This window comes from Schistocerca gregaria, chromosome 1 (genome assembly GCF_023897955.1).
Source record: "Schistocerca gregaria isolate iqSchGreg1 chromosome 1, iqSchGreg1.2, whole genome shotgun sequence".
NCBI lineage: Eukaryota > Metazoa > Arthropoda > Insecta > Orthoptera > Acrididae > Schistocerca > Schistocerca gregaria.
Window position 1 is genome coordinate 507,624,997 of NC_064920.1, and position 16,066 is coordinate 507,641,062.

Genomic DNA, 16,066 nt, shown 5'->3' on the forward strand with positions numbered 1-16,066 from the left:
TATAAGAAAGGATCTGTTTGAAAAATTTCAACGGGCTGGGAACGTGATGGATGAACGTGCTGGAAAGGTAGGGCGACCATGTACGGCAACCACAGAGGGCAACGCGCAGCTAGTGCAGCAGGTGATCCAACAGCGGGCTCGGGTTTCCGTTCGCCGTGTTGCAGCAGCGGTCCAAATGACGCCAACGTCCACGTATCGTCTCATGCGCCAGAGTTTACACCTCTATCCATACAAAATTCAAACGCAGCAACCCCTCAGCGCCGCTACCATTGCTGCACGAGAGATATTCGCTAACGATATAGTGCACAGGATTGATGACGGCGATATGCATGTGGGCAGCATTTGGTTTACTGACGCAGCTTATTTTTACCTGGACGGCTTCGTCAATAAACAGAACTGGCGCATATGGGGAACCGAAAAGCCCCATGTTGCAGTCCCATCGTCCCTGCATCCTCAAAAACTACTGGTCTGGGCCGCCATTTCTTCCAAAGGAATCATTGGCCCATTTTTCAGATCCGAAACGATTACTGCATCACGCTATCTGGACATTCTTCGTGAATTTGTGGCGGTACAAACTGCGAACACCTCGTGGTTTATGCAAGATGGTGCCCGGCCACATCGCACGGCCGACGTCTTTAATTTCCTGAATGAATATTTCGATGATCGTGTGATTGCTTTGGGCTATCCGAAACATACAGGATGCGGCGTGGATTGGCCTCCCTATTCGCCAGACATGAACCCCTGTGACTTCTTTCTGTGGGGACACTTGAAAGACCAGGTGTACCGCCAGAATCCAGAAACAATTGAACAGCTGAAGCAGTACATCTCATCTGCATGTGAAGCCATTCCGCCAGACACGTTGTCAAAGGTTTCGGGTAATTTCATTCAGAGACTACGCCATATTATTGCTACGCATGGTGGATATGTGGAAAATATCGTACTATAGAGTTTCCCAGACTGCAGCGCCATCTGTTGTTGACAGTTGTAACTACTGTAATTTCGAAAGTTTGTCTGCCTGAAAATGTACTGTTGTCCCAAGCATATTGCAACAAACGGTGTATTTCTACCGCTGCTCGTTTAGTTTGTATTGCCGTTTCAAATATACCGGTCATTTTTGAAACACACTGCATATATATAGTGGTCGGATCTGTGGTGTTTTCTAGTAGCACTCAGAACGCTATAGGACTCAGAATAGTGGAGTAGAAGATGTAAGTGAGACTGATATCCCTCATCTAGTAATTAGTGCATGAGGGTAGGACGTTGTAAAGTTGATTTGAGTGCACCAAATGAAGCCTTTTTTTTTTCAGCTGCTGCAGCTTAATTACGTCGTAGAGTGAACTTTCTCGCGCCGCATCTCGCCAGGAGCAGGAGAAAGGCGACTGCGGGTGTATCCTACGTGACCACGTGGAGGTAACGAACTACCTTCTAAATTGGTTTCGGCGGATTTTAGTTAGTTACTGATTGAGGTAGGCCAAAAGTTATTTTTCACTTCGTTTTTTTTATCACCACACTCTACAGAGAAAAGAAGGTAATTTTAATAAAGTCGCCAACATCGGTCGAGCCTGAATGTACACTGAGGTGACAAAAGTCATGGGATAGCGATATGCACACGTACAGATGGTGGTGGTATCGTGTACACAAGGTATAGGAGGGCAGTGCATTGGCGGAGGTGTCACATGTGCAGGTGATTCATGTGAAAAGGTTTCTGACGTGATTATGGCGCTGCAGTCAGGTTCGAGTCCTCCCTCGGGCATGGGTGTGCGTGTTTGTCCTTAGGACAATTTAGGTTAAGTAGTGTATAAGATTGGAGACTGATGACCTTAGCAGTTAAGTCCCATAACATTTCACACACTTTTTTTTATTATTATGGCCACACGGCAGCAATTAACAGACTTTGAACGCGGAATGGTAGTTGGAGCTAGACGCATGGGACATTCCATTTCGAAAATCGTTAGGGAATTCAGTATTCCGAGAGCCACAATGTCAAGAGTGCCGAGAATGCCACATTTCATGCATTACCTCTCATTGCGGACGACGCCGTGGCCGACGGTCTTCAATAAACGACCGAGAGCAACGGTGTTTGCGTAGTCAGTGCTAACAGACAAGGAGCAGTGCGTGAAATAACCGCAGAAATCAACATGGGCCGTACGACGAACGTATCTGTGAGGACAGTGCGTCGAAATTTGGCGTTAATGGGCTATGCCAGCAGACGACCGATGAGAGATCCTTTGCTAACCAGCACAACATGGCCTACAGCGCCTCTCCTGGACTCGTGAGCATATCGATTGGATCCTAGACGACTGGAAAATCGTGACCTGGTCAGATACCCCCAATTTCAATTGGTAAGAGGGTTTGAGTGTGGCGCAGGCCCCACGCAGCCATGGATTCAAAATGTCAACAAGGCACTGTGGAAGATGGTGGTGGCTCTATAACGGTGTGGGCTGTGTTTACATGGAATTGACTGGGTGCTCTGATTCAAAAAAATTGGAAATTTGTGGCAAGGTCTTTTGGGACCAAACTGCTGAGGTCATCGGTCCCTAAGCCTACACACTACTTAATCTAACTTAAACTAACCTACGCTATGGACAACACACACACCCATGCCCGAGGGAGGACTCGAACCTCCATCGGGGGGAGCCGCACGGACTGTGACATGACGCCTGAGACCGCGCGGCTACCCCGCGCAGCCTCTCATCCAATCGAACCAATCTTTTACTGGAAATGGTTATGTTCGGCAACTTGGAGACCATTTGCAGCCATTCATGGATTTAATGTACCCATGCAACGATGGAATTTTTATGGGTGACAATATGCTGTGTCACCATTTGCAGCCATTCCTAGATTTCATGTACCCATGCAACGATGGAATTTTTATGGGTGACAATAAGCTGTCACCGGGTCACAATTGGTCTCGATTGGTTGGAAGAAGTTTCTGGACGATTCGAGCGAATGATCTGACATGGTCCCAACGAACACTTACGGGACGTAATCAAGTGGTCAGTTGTTGATTTCCAGCACCTTGTTGAGTCCATGCCACGTCGAATTAACCGAGCAAGGTGGCACAGTGGTTAGCACACTGGACTCGCATTCGGGAGGTCGACGGTTCAATCCCGCGTCCGCCCATCCTGATTTAGGTTTTCCATGATACCCCTAAATCGCTCCAGGCAAATGGCGGGATCGTTCCTTTGAAAAGACACGGCCGACCTCCTTCTCCGTTCTTCCCTCAGCCGATGAGGCCGATGACCTCGCTGTCTGGCCTCCTCTCCCAAACAACCCAGCCCACGTCGAACTGCTGCACTACGCCGGGCAAAAGGAGGTCTGAGACGATATTAAGATGAATCGCATGACATTTGTCACCTCAGTGCATGAAACGTTTGGACTATCTCGGAAATTTTTGTTCGTGCTACAATAAGGGTGTTCTGTTGCACTCGAAAGAATATGCTCTCTCTCTCTCTATGTTGACCTCGAACTGTGTTTCGTAAACCAGTTACGACCCATGTAGAAACGAAGAACTATGAAGGTCATTAAGGCCACTAATTGTTCAAAAGCTCAGAGAGAACGTTTCAGACTGAAATAACAATGACTAAAAATTAAGAAGCATTTTTTATTAATTGAAAAAAGAAATAAGTGTATCTAAAGTCAAAAGGAAACACTAAAAGTAAATTACAACGATTTATTAAATTCGATATCAAAGTGGGGAATCTGGAAATTCAGTGTGTTCCTCAGCAAGACCCAATTAGAGGGATAATAATCAGATTATAATTACAGTCTCGAAAAAATAAAATTGGGTAGTTAAGTCTTTGGTTGTTTCCAGGTATGTGTCTGCAGTCTTGGTACACATTGAAATTCCCGAGTCACAGTGCCGTAGCAAGTCTCTGAAAGATCCGAAGCAAAATGGCGTAGCCAATCTCCAGTTTATCAACGAGATGTTCCATTTTGCTTTAGTTACTATGGTGGCGTACTACGATACTATGGACAAGGACTTCAGTGTGTACGATGTACGCAGGTAGGTACCTGCAAACAACCAAAAATTTAACTACCTACCTATGTGTTTTTCGAAGTCATAATTAAACATTTACGATAACCCTCTACCAGGGCTAGCCAATGACTGTGAATCTACTTTCCAAATAAGAAGATGCCGAGAAGGAAAAAGCAGCCACGTTGTCAAAATGCTGTAATGAGGTGGCCTTAGCAACGGCAGAAGTTGTAGTAAGAAGACCTGGTCATGTTGTACAGACGCTATAAAACGAGTGCACATGAAGCCATATTCAGATTAACTTTTCGGAGCCTACTGCTAAATCAGAGGAAGTAACAAGATAGCTTTACCATCCTGAGAAATCCAATTACCACTGGCGTGCTAAATGAGCAGTGCAAGCGAATGTTGCATAATACCGCTATGGCATTAAACTACAGCTTCATTCGATAAAAAATGGGACTTCTAGACAGCTTGCATACAGCTGAAGATTAATGATGATTACATTTAGAAAGTTTCTTGAATTCTGTAACTGAATGGCTTGTTACATTAAAGCAAACTCATTCAAGATATACGGTTCTATGCGCTTCAGTCGCGAACCACGCAGCTCCTACGGTGGCAGGTTCGAAACCTGCCTCGGGCATGGATGTGTGTGATGTCCTTAGGTTAGTTAGGTTTAATTAGTTCTAAGTTCTATGCGACTGATACCTTCAAACTTAAAGTCCCATAGTGCTTAGAGCCATTTGAACCATTCAAGATATGTTGTTGTTGTTGTGGTCTTCAGTCCTGAGACTGGTTTGATGCAGCTCTCCATGCTACTCTATCCTGTGCAAGCTTCTTCATCTCCCAGTACCTACTGCAACCTACATCCTTCTGAATCCGCTTACTGTATTCATCTCTTGGTCTCCCTTTACGATTTTTACCGTCCCCGCTGCCCTCCAATACTAAATTGGCGATCCCTTGATGCCTCAGAACATGTCCTACCAACCGATCCCTTCTTTTGGTCAAGTTGTGCCACAAGCTCCTCTTCTCCCCAATCCTATTCAATACTTCCTCATTAGTTATGTGATCTACCCATCTAATCTTCAGCATTCTTCTGTAGCACCACATTTCGAAAGCTTCTATTCTCTTCTTGTCCAAACTATTTATCGTCCATGTTTCACTTCCCTAAATGGCTACACTCCATACAAATACTTTCAGAAATGACTTCCTGACACTTAAATCTATACTCGATGTTAACAAATTTCTCTTCTTCAGAAACGCTTTCCTTGCCATTGCCAGTCTACATTTTATATCCTCTCTACTTCGACCATCATCAGTTATTTTACTTCCTAAATAGCAGAACTCCTTTACTACTTTAAGTGTCTCATTTCCTAATATAATTCCCTCAGCATCATCCGACTTAATTCGACTACATTCCATTATCCTATTTTGCTTTTGTTGATGTTCATCTTATATCCTCCTTTCAAGACACTGTCCATTCCATTCAACTGCTCTTCCAAGTCCTTTGTTGTCTCTGATAGAATTAGAATGTCATTGGCGAACCTCAAAGTTTTTATTTCTTCTCCATGGATTTTAATACCTACTCCGAATTTTTCTTTTGTTTCCTTTACTGCTTGCTCAATATACAGATTGAATAACATCGGGGAGAGGCTGCAACCTTGTCTTACTCCCTTCCCAACCACTGCTTCCCTTTCATGTCCCTCGACTCTTATAACTTCCATCTGGTTTCTGTACAAATTGTAAGTAAATTCAAGATATAACAGACAAAATTCTGTGTTCAATCGTGTGGTTGTTATTAAAGTGCGGCTACACACGGAGGTCCAGTGTAGGCTGTAATTATCATTTGGCAGCGAAGCTTGGTAGGTATGCTAATGCGGAACAATTTACGCTTGAAAAAAGATTAGTTCCAATTTTGGACACCAGCTGTAAATGTGGCGCTGTACGTTGTTTGAACGGCAGTATTACATCCACTCTGTCATTTGACAAGCCGTAACGTGAGTGAACAATACGAGTATCGAGAAGAGAGTCTGTGCGCTGTTAGTGAAACTATTTAATGTGAATGGCAGCTACTGCAGTGCTGCATTGAGGGAGTATCGCCGACTGACTGAAAGGTCTGAGGAGAGGCACGAGGTCATTAAATGGTTTAAAGAAGATGATAATGGCATTCAAAAACAATAGTGAGCCTGGTGTGACATCTTGAGGAAGAAGCCGTCCTATCCCGGTGGAAAGTATTGACGAGGTTGCTATAGCTGTGACTGACCAGCAGCACGTGCTCCGCGTAGTGCTATTGCTCATGCAGTGCCACGAGAATTGTGCATCCCGTGATCAACAGTAGGGAAAGTTTTGCAATCTGTTTTAGACTGGTACCCGCACAAGAACCTGACTGTACTGCAACTGAAATCTCTCCATTTGCGGGGACGTTCTGAATTCGCGCTTCGGCTTCTGGCACGGTCGTGTGGCCGGGCAATATTCTAGGGAGTGGCGAGGAACATTTTACACTACAGAGTGCAGTGAATACACAGAACTGCCCGATTTAGGGTACTCTTAACTGCGGGATTGTGCACGAAGAGCCCTTGTACTCGCCCTACTTGACTATGTGGTGTGCATTCACAACACCTTTATTCTTGGTCCCAGAGGGCCTGTCAGGTGTACCGTGACGTCTGTAAGTTGTCGAGACCTCTTTGCACAACACATGATTCCTACTTTCGAAGTCCGCAATTGTTTGGAAACCACAGTTTTTTTTTTTCCTCGGAAGATGGGGCAACACATTTCGCTCGCCTAGAGAAAGATCTGCTTAATGCAACCTTCCAGGAACACGTCACCTCTAGAAGTTTTTAAGGTGCATGGCCTGCAAGATAACCTGATCTGAATTCATGTGAGTTTTGGCTCTGAGGTGTCTAAAAGAATGCATTTACCAAGTACAGGGACTCTGTTTCTACCTGATCTGGAGGTCAGTATACAGGAACCCTAACTCCACTGGAGTTGCTGCGCACAATGGTTGATTACGCCCTTTTACGGATGCAGCATCTCTTCGACGTCTTCAGTGCTCATACTGAACAATTTATGTAAGCTGCGGTTAAAATTATCAACTTTATGCTTTTCTCGCTTGTTTGATCTTTTCTACTACATCCCATGCATAATCCATTACATATGGAAACATTTCCATATGTCTTTCTTGCAGTCACAGCGCCAGGTTGGCCCCTGGTGGCCAAAATTGGAACAAAATTTTTCAGCATAAATCGATTCCGCATTCACGCATTAGAATACGTGCCAAGTTTCGCTGCCAGACGATAATTACAGTCCACGGTCTCTGTAAACACCTGCACTATAATTAGAACCCTCCAGTACTTTGTCATTTTCAGCAGATATAGTTGAATAAACGTTAAATTAAGGTCGTAGCTGAAAGTTGTTCTTCCGACATTGCTGACTAAGAGACAAGCAGGGATAAGACTACACTGTAAAATAATATTGGAGGCGATAGCAACCATCCGAAGAAAGAAGGGTAAAGTGACTGTTCTAAGAATTTATTACCGATATTCGTCGCGGGAATAATATGTCCCCAGTTCTACATCGTATCGTAATAAAATTTGTGTGATACGGTTTTTATTAAGCTCGTGTTATCGCTGTAAGCGGGCAGTAAATTATCTTTAGGGATAACCTAACAACTCGACTCCGTTTCGTATAGGTATCACTAAGCATTTACAGCCAGACGACTTGATTATAATATGTAGTGATGTAGACAGATCTTCCACGTAAGTCAGTCTATTAGCGAAAACCGTATCAAAATTCATTCAGTAGATCCTAAGTTTATCATTCACAAACAGTCAAAAAAACTCGGCAGGTGACCTTAATTTATAATTTACATAGATTATGGGCAAGCTACACGGGTCCTTCGAGAAGTTGCGGTGGCTGTTATGTTACTACTTTTCTTGCCAGGTATAACTTCTTCTCTAGCTGACGAGACTGTGTCTCCCATAACTGCCATTCGACTAAATATGGAACAGAAAACAGTAGATGTATTACATATTCATCATTACTATAAATTATCAACTATTCACACAAGCCTTAATCGTGAATGTCTATCTATTAGTGAAAATCCTATCAAATTCCTAACACTATTTCCTGAGATTAGTCACAACAAAGAGACAGTAAAACGCGTCGGAGGGCTTCAATTTATAATTCATACAGACGAGAGCTTATGCAATGAGTGAGTCGCAGAAAAATTGAGGCAGTTGCGCCTCATGTACAGGTACCGTCTCCAGGACATGACAACTGAAAGTAATACTCGTTCCACTGTGTCGTGGCGACAGACTCAAAAACTGTTGCCCGGCAGCGCTAACTAATTAGAGAAAAAGAGAAAATTAGCCCGTGTTGCATGAAAATAATAAACCAAATCTCTCGCATACACCTCCACAAATTACGAGCATAGCAACGAGAGAACATTCCCCGGTTCCAGTTTACAATAAATGACACTAAACGTATAGATAGAATGGGGACTGCAGAACAGTTGCCAGATGTTCTTGATTGGCACGCCAGGAAAAGGGACACCCGTCCTCACAGTACACGTTAGCTCGCTGCTTCCGCGATTCGGGAACTAAATGTGTGTCAAATCTTAAGGGACTTAACTGCTAAGGTCGTCAGTCCCTAAGCTTACACACTATTTAACCTAAATTATCCTAAGGACAAACACAGACTCCCATGCCCGAGGGAGGACTCCAACCTCCGCCGGGATCAGCCGCACAGTCTATGACTGCAGTGCCTAAGACCGCTCGGCTAATCCCGCGCGGCGGGGATTCGGGAAGAGGCGCCGGCCCCGTAACGACGAGGGACTGACTACCGGCCTGCCTGGATGTGGTTTTTAGTCTGTTTCCGACATCCGACTAGGATATTACCGGGCTGATACATCCGCGTCAGTTACACGATCGGAAACGATCGGGAAAACGTTCGCACACTTTCGCATGAGGTTACACTAAACAGTTGGGGTACACAAATTAGTACTGCGGTGGGAGGGGGGGGGGGGGGAGAGGAGGGGAAGAGGGTGACAGGAAGTTCCGGCCGCCTTCTACTGCAAACTTTGACCAATCCGAAATTTAAGATGTCCACTCGGAAATTCCATGATAAAGACCTTGTAATAGTTTCCACAACGAAATTTTGTCTCGAAACGTAGCAGAAAATCCAAAGAGATTCTGGTCTTATTTGAAGTACGCTAGCGGCAAGACACATTCAATGCCTTCTCTGCGTGACAGCAGTGGAAAGCATAGTTACTAAACACTGCCTTCCGAAACTCCTTCACCAATGAAAACGAAGTAAATATTCCAGAATTCGAATCAAGAACAGCAGCTGCCAGTATGAGTAATGTAGAAGCAGTTATCCTCGAAGTACTGAAGTAGGTTAAAGTACTTAATAAAAGCAAGTCTTTCCATCCTGACTGTATAGCAATTAGGTTCCTTTCAGAGTATGCTGATGCAATAGCTCCATACTTAACAATCATATACAACCGCTCGCTCGGAGGAAGATCCGTACCCAGAGACTGGAACCTTGCACAGGTCATACCAATATTTAAAAAAAAAGACAATAGGAATAATCCACTACATTGCAGGCCATTATCATTAGCGTCTATTTTCAGTAGGGTATTGAAGTATACAGGGTGAGCACAAAGTCTTGCCCTGATTATAAAAATTCATAACAGAATAAACATCTGACATAATAAGTTACATTTGATGCCGTTACATAGGTTAGTGTTACTAGTTGTTGCGACCAATAGATGGCGCTAGTGCCCTACTACACCGACGAGGTCTGTTAGGTCATGTTAGTTGCTGGCGAAATGGCGTGGAAGCAGGAGAAAGCTCAGTGTGTGCTTTGGTTTCACGAAACGATGTCGCCCATCAGTGTTCAGCGTAAATTTCGGGCTCCATGTGGACACAGCCCTCCTGACGTTAAATCAATAAAGCACTGGTATGCAAAGTTTAACGAAACAGGCAGCGTTGAAGATCGTGCGCGAAGCAGCAGGCCTCGTGAAAGTGCCGGCCGGTGTGGCCGTGCGGTTCTAGGCGCTTCAGTCTGGAACCGCGTGACCACTACGGTCGCAGGTTCGAATCCTGCCTCGGGCATGGATGTGTGTGATGTCCTTAGGTTAGTTAGGTTTAAGTAGTTCTAGGGGACTGATGACCACAGATGTTAAGTCCCGTAGTGCTCAGAGCCATTTGAACCATTTTTGAACCTCGTGTGAGTGATGCAACTGTTGATTGTGTTCGGCAATCGTTTCACCGGAGTCCGTCTAAATCAACTTGTGAAGCATCACGTGAACTTCAAATACCGCAAGCAAGCGTGGTGAAGATTCTTCGTGAAAGGCTTAGGTTGCATGCTTACAAAGTGCAAATCGTGCAGACTTGCAAACGAATGATTTGGTAACAAGTGCTGAATTTGCAACTGAGATTCTCAACAGTATTGATGGCGCTAACGATTACTTAAATCGCATATGCTTTACCGATGAATCCACCTTTCACGTCAGCGGAATGGTAAACAGGCATAATGTCCGTACATGAGGTTCAGAGTCTCCACATGCTACTGTACAGTTACAGCGAGACGGCGAAAAAGTGAATGTTTGGTACGGCCTCATGCATAACAAGGTTTTTGGACCGTTTTTCTTCGCGGAAAGACCCATTACTGCTAACATTTACTTCGACGTTTTGCAGTAGTTCATTGCCCCACAGTTAGAAGAATATCAACCATGGATAATTTTCCAGCAAGATGGAGCACATCCCCCCCCCCCCCCCCCCCCCCCACTGGGCTTTGATAGTGCGTGATTTCCTGAATGAAACATTTCCTGATCGGTGTATTGGAAAGAACGGTCCAACATCCTGGCCACTCCGTTCTCCATGCATTAAGCCGCTTGACTTTTTTTTCTGGGGCTATATCAAGGACAGAGTCTTCGTCACACCAGTTGCTGACGTCGACGAACTGAAGGCTAGGATACAAGCTGCTGTGGGTACTGTGACAGAACGTATGTTGCGAGAAACACCTGGCGGGAACTGGAATGCCGCCTTGACATTCTCCGACCTACCAAGAAAGCACACGTTGAGTATTGCTAACGTAAGCGGTCTTAAAAAAAACAACAACCAAAAACAAAACAAAACTAGTAACAGTAACCTATGTAACGGCATCAAATGTAAATTATTATGTGAAACGGTTATTCTGCAATAAATTGTTATAATCAGGGCAAGACTTTGTGCTCACCCTGTATATTGTTCTAGCACTATTAATTACCTCGAAGACAACAGTCTATTGACACCTGGTCAACACGGGGTTAGAAAACGTCGTTCATGTGAAACACAGCTAGCTATTTATGGTAATGGTAATGTGTGTGAATTCCTAAGGGACCTAACTGCTTGAGTCATCGGTCCCTAGACTTACACACTACTTAAACTACCTTATGCTAAGAACAACACAAACCCATGCCCGAGGGAGGACTCGAACCTCCGGCAAGAGGAGTCGCGCACTCCGTGACATGATGCCTCAAACCGCGTGGTCACTCCACGTGGCTAGCTCTTTACTCACACGAAGTTTGAGTCCTATCGACAAGGGATTTCAAATTGCTTCCACATTTATAGATTTCCAGAAGGCTTCTGACACTGTACCTCATAAGCGGATTGAAATCAAATTGTCTGCTTATGGGATATCATCTCAATTATGCGACTGGATTTGTGATTTCCTGTCAGAGAGGTCACAGTTCGTAGTAACTGAAGGGAAGTCATCGTGTACAATAGAAATGATTTCTGCCCCAAGGCAGTGTTCAGGCCCTCTGCTGTTCCTGATCTATATAAACGATTTGCAGACAATCTGAGCAGGCGTGTTAGGTTGTTTGCAGATGATACTGTTGTTTATCGTCTACTAAAATCATCGTAAGATCAAAACCAATCACAAAACAATGAAGATAAGATATCTGTATGGTGTGAAAATTGGAAAATGAAAAGCGCGAGGTCCTCCACATGAATGCTAAAAGGAATCCGTTAAACTTCGGTTACACGATAAATCAATCAAATATAAAGGGCGTAAATTCAACTGAATATCTGTTAATTACAACATAAATTGAACAGAAGAAATACTGTGGGTAAGGCGAACCAAAGATTGCGCTTTATTTTTGGCAGAACACTTAGAAGAAGCAACAGATCTACTAAAGAGACCGCGTACACTACGCTAGTGCGTCCTCATTTGGACTACTGCTGCACTGTGTGGGATCCTTACTAGATAGGATTAACGGAGTACATCGAGAAAGTTCAAAGATGAGTAGCACGTTTTGTGTTATCGAGAAATAGAGGACAGTGTGTCACTAATATGACACGGGATTTGGGGTGGACGTCATTAAAATAAAGGCGTTTTCCGTTGCGGAAGAATCTTCTCACGAAATTTTAGTCACCAATTTTGACCTCAGAATGCGAAAATATTTTGTCGACGATCATCATAAACAAATAAGGGAAATCAGAGCTCGCACGTAAAAATATAAGTGTTTTCCCCGCGCTGTTCGAGATTGGAATAATAGAGATTTATTGTGAAGGTGGTTCGACGAACTCTCTGCCAGGCACTTGAGTGTGGTTTGCAGAGTACCCATGTAGACACGTAGATGTATAAAAGGAAGAACATAACAGAGAAAGGAGGATATGAGATAGGCATTTGTTCCCCTTTAATCTTCAACTCACCAGATGACATTTCTTTAACGTATACTGCGAGGCAGAGTCTCTCAGACCCCTATATTTAAACGGATATTTAAAGCGCAAATAGTTTAAAATTTTTAATTTACGGTATATAACATTGATTTTTACAATTATTCAAGTTTTGTTTAAAGACTCCTCATTCCTTATCTTATCAGTCCATCTAATTTTCAACATTCGTTTGTAGCACCTCACCTCAAATGCTTCGATTCTCTTCGGTTACGGATTTCTCACAGTCCATGTATCACTACCATACAATACTGTACTCCAAAAGTATATTCTCAGAAATTTCTTCTTCAAATTAAGGCCTATGATTGATGCTAGTAGACTTTTCTTTGCCAGGAATGTCCTTTTTGTCAGTGTTAGTCTGCTTTTGATGTCCTCCTTGCTCAGTCCGTCATGGGTTATTTTGCTGCCTAGGCAGCAGAGTTCCTTGACTTCATCTACTTCGTGACCATCAATCCTGATGTCAAGTTTCTTGCTGTTCTCAGTTCTACTACTTCTCATTACTTTCGTTTTTCTTCGATTTACCCTCAGTCCATATTCTGTACTCATTAGACGGTTCATCCCATTCCGCAGATCATGTAGTTCCTCTTCACTTTCACTCAGGATAGCAATGTCATCAGCGAATCGTATCACTGATACCATTTCAGCTTAAATTTTAATTCCACTCCGGAACCTTTCTTTTATTTCCAACATTGCTTCTTCGATGTACAGACTACATCCCTGCCTTATATCCTTTTTAATACGAGCATTTCGTTGTTGGTCGTCCACTCTTGGTTCTTGTATATATAGTATATTACCCGTCTCTCCCTATAGATTACCCTTATTTTTCTCAGAGTTTCAAACATCTTGCAACATTTTACATTGTCGAACGCTTTTTCAAGATTGACAAATCCATCGAATGTGTCTTCATTTTTCTTTAGTCTTGCTTACATTTTCAGCCTCAACGTCCGAATTGCCTCTCTGGTGCCTTTGCCTTTCCTAAAGCCAAACTGATAGTCATCTGACACATCCTCAATTTTCTTTTCCATTCTTCTGTATAGTGTTCTTCTCAATAACGGGGATGCATGTGCTGTTAAGCTGATTGTGCGTTAATTCGCGCACTAGTCAGCTCTTGCCGACTTCGGAATTGTGTGGATGATATTTTTCCGGAAGTCAGACGGTATATTGCCATACTCGTACATTCTACACACCAACGTGAATAGTCATTTTGTTGCCACTTCCCCTAATGATTTTAGAAATTCTGATGGAATGTCATCGATTCCTTCTGCCTTATTTGATCTTAAGTCCTCCAAAACTCTTTTAAATTTTGATTCTAATGCTTGATCTCCTATCTCTTCTAAATCGACTCCTGTTTCTTCTTCCATCACATCGGACATATCTTCTCCTCATAGAGGTCTTCATTGTACTCTTTGCACCAATCCGTTCTCTCCTCTGCATTTAGCAGTGGAATTCCGCTTGCACTCTTAATGTTACCACCCATGCCTTTAATTACGTCGAAGATTGTTTTGAATTTCCCATATGCTGAGTCTGTCCTTCGGACAATCATTTCTATTTCTTCAAATTTTTCATGTAGTCATTTCGTCTTGGCTTCCCTGCACTTCCTATTTATTTCATTCCTCAGCGACTTGTACTTTTGTATTCCTGAATTTCTCTGAACATTTTTGAACTTCATTCTTTCATCGATCAGATGAAGTATTTCTTCGGTTCCCCTTGTTTTCTTTACAGTTACCTTCTTTGTACCTATGTTTTTCTTTCCAGTTTCTGTGATTGCCCTTTCTGGGGATGTCCATCCCTCTTCAACTGTACTGCCTATTGGACTATTCTTTATTACCGTATCCACAGCCTTGAAGAACTTCAAACTATCTCGTCATTCCTTAGCATTTTCGCATCCCACTAATGTCTTAAACTTCAGCCTGCTCTTCATCACTACTACATTGTGATCGGAGTCTATATGTGCTCCTGGGTACGCCTTACAATCCAGAATCTGATTTCGGAATCTTTGTCTGACCATGATGTAATCTAACTGAAATTTTCCCGTATCACCTGGCCTTTACCAAGTATATCTCCTCCTCTTTGATTCTTGAACAGAGTACTCGCTATTACTAGTTGAAATTTATTACAGAACTCAGGTAGTCTTCCTCCTCTCTCATTCCTTGTCCCAAACCCCGTATTGTCTTGTAACCTTTTCCTCTATTCCTTCCCCTACAAATGTATTCCACTCACCCATTACTATTAGATTTTCATCTCCCTTTGCGTATTGTATCACCCTTTCAGTATCCTCATATATTTTCTTTATCTCATCATCTCCAGCTTGCGACGTGGGCTTGTATAACTGTACTATCGTTGTCGGTGTTGGTTTGCTATCGATTCTGATAAGCATAACCCTATCACTGAATTGTGCATAGTAACACAATCTCTGCCCTACCTTCCTATTCATCACGAATCTTACTGCAGTTATACCATTTTCTGCTACTATTGATATCACTATATACCCATCTGACCAGAAATCCTTATCTTCTTTCCATTACACTTCACTGACCCTTACTATATCTGGATTGAGCCTTTGCATTTTCCTTTTCAGATTTTCTAGCTTCCCTGCCATGTTCAGCCTTCTTACATTCCACGCCCCGACTCGTGGAACGCTATCCTTTCGTTGATTATTCGTGCTTTTTCTCATGGTCACCTCCCCCTTGGCTGAGATCCGAATGAGGGACTATTCCGGTATCTTTTGCCAGTGGAGAGATCATCATGACACTTTTTTCAATTACAGGTCACATGTCCTGTGGATACACGTTATGTGTCTTTAATGCCGTGGTTTCCATTGCCTTCTGATCCTCATGCCGTCGATCATTGCTGATTCTTCCGCCTTTAGGCGTAGTTTCCCACCCCAAGGGCAAGAAAGTACTCTGAACGCTACTGAGCCGCAGGCAATAGTACTGTTTCTCTTGTTATGAGTCTGAAACATAGGAGTAAAGCAAACAGTGGATTCACCATTGCCGATAAAAGGCGAAGATGCACCTATAATCGGGGTAAGTGAGGATGAGTGTTCTCTGGTAATAAAGGTTCATGAGGATCGAAATGACGCCGGAGGAAACTAGCGAAATCCTCTCATGAGTTTACAGGAGGCTTCCGCAGAAATTTGTCTGAGCATTTGTTATTGTTCCACGCAACGCCCCACCAAACTGCACATGCCACAGCCTGACATGGTGCTGCTTCGGGGTGTAACGTTTTGCCTCACCCTCGTATTCTCCTGACTTGACACCCAATGATTTCTTCCTCTTTATCGAAAAAAAAAACTATTATATGACAGGCGTTTCCAGAACTGAGGCGAGCTGATTCTCGTGGTGGAAAGTTTCGTGACCAGCCAGAATGGAGA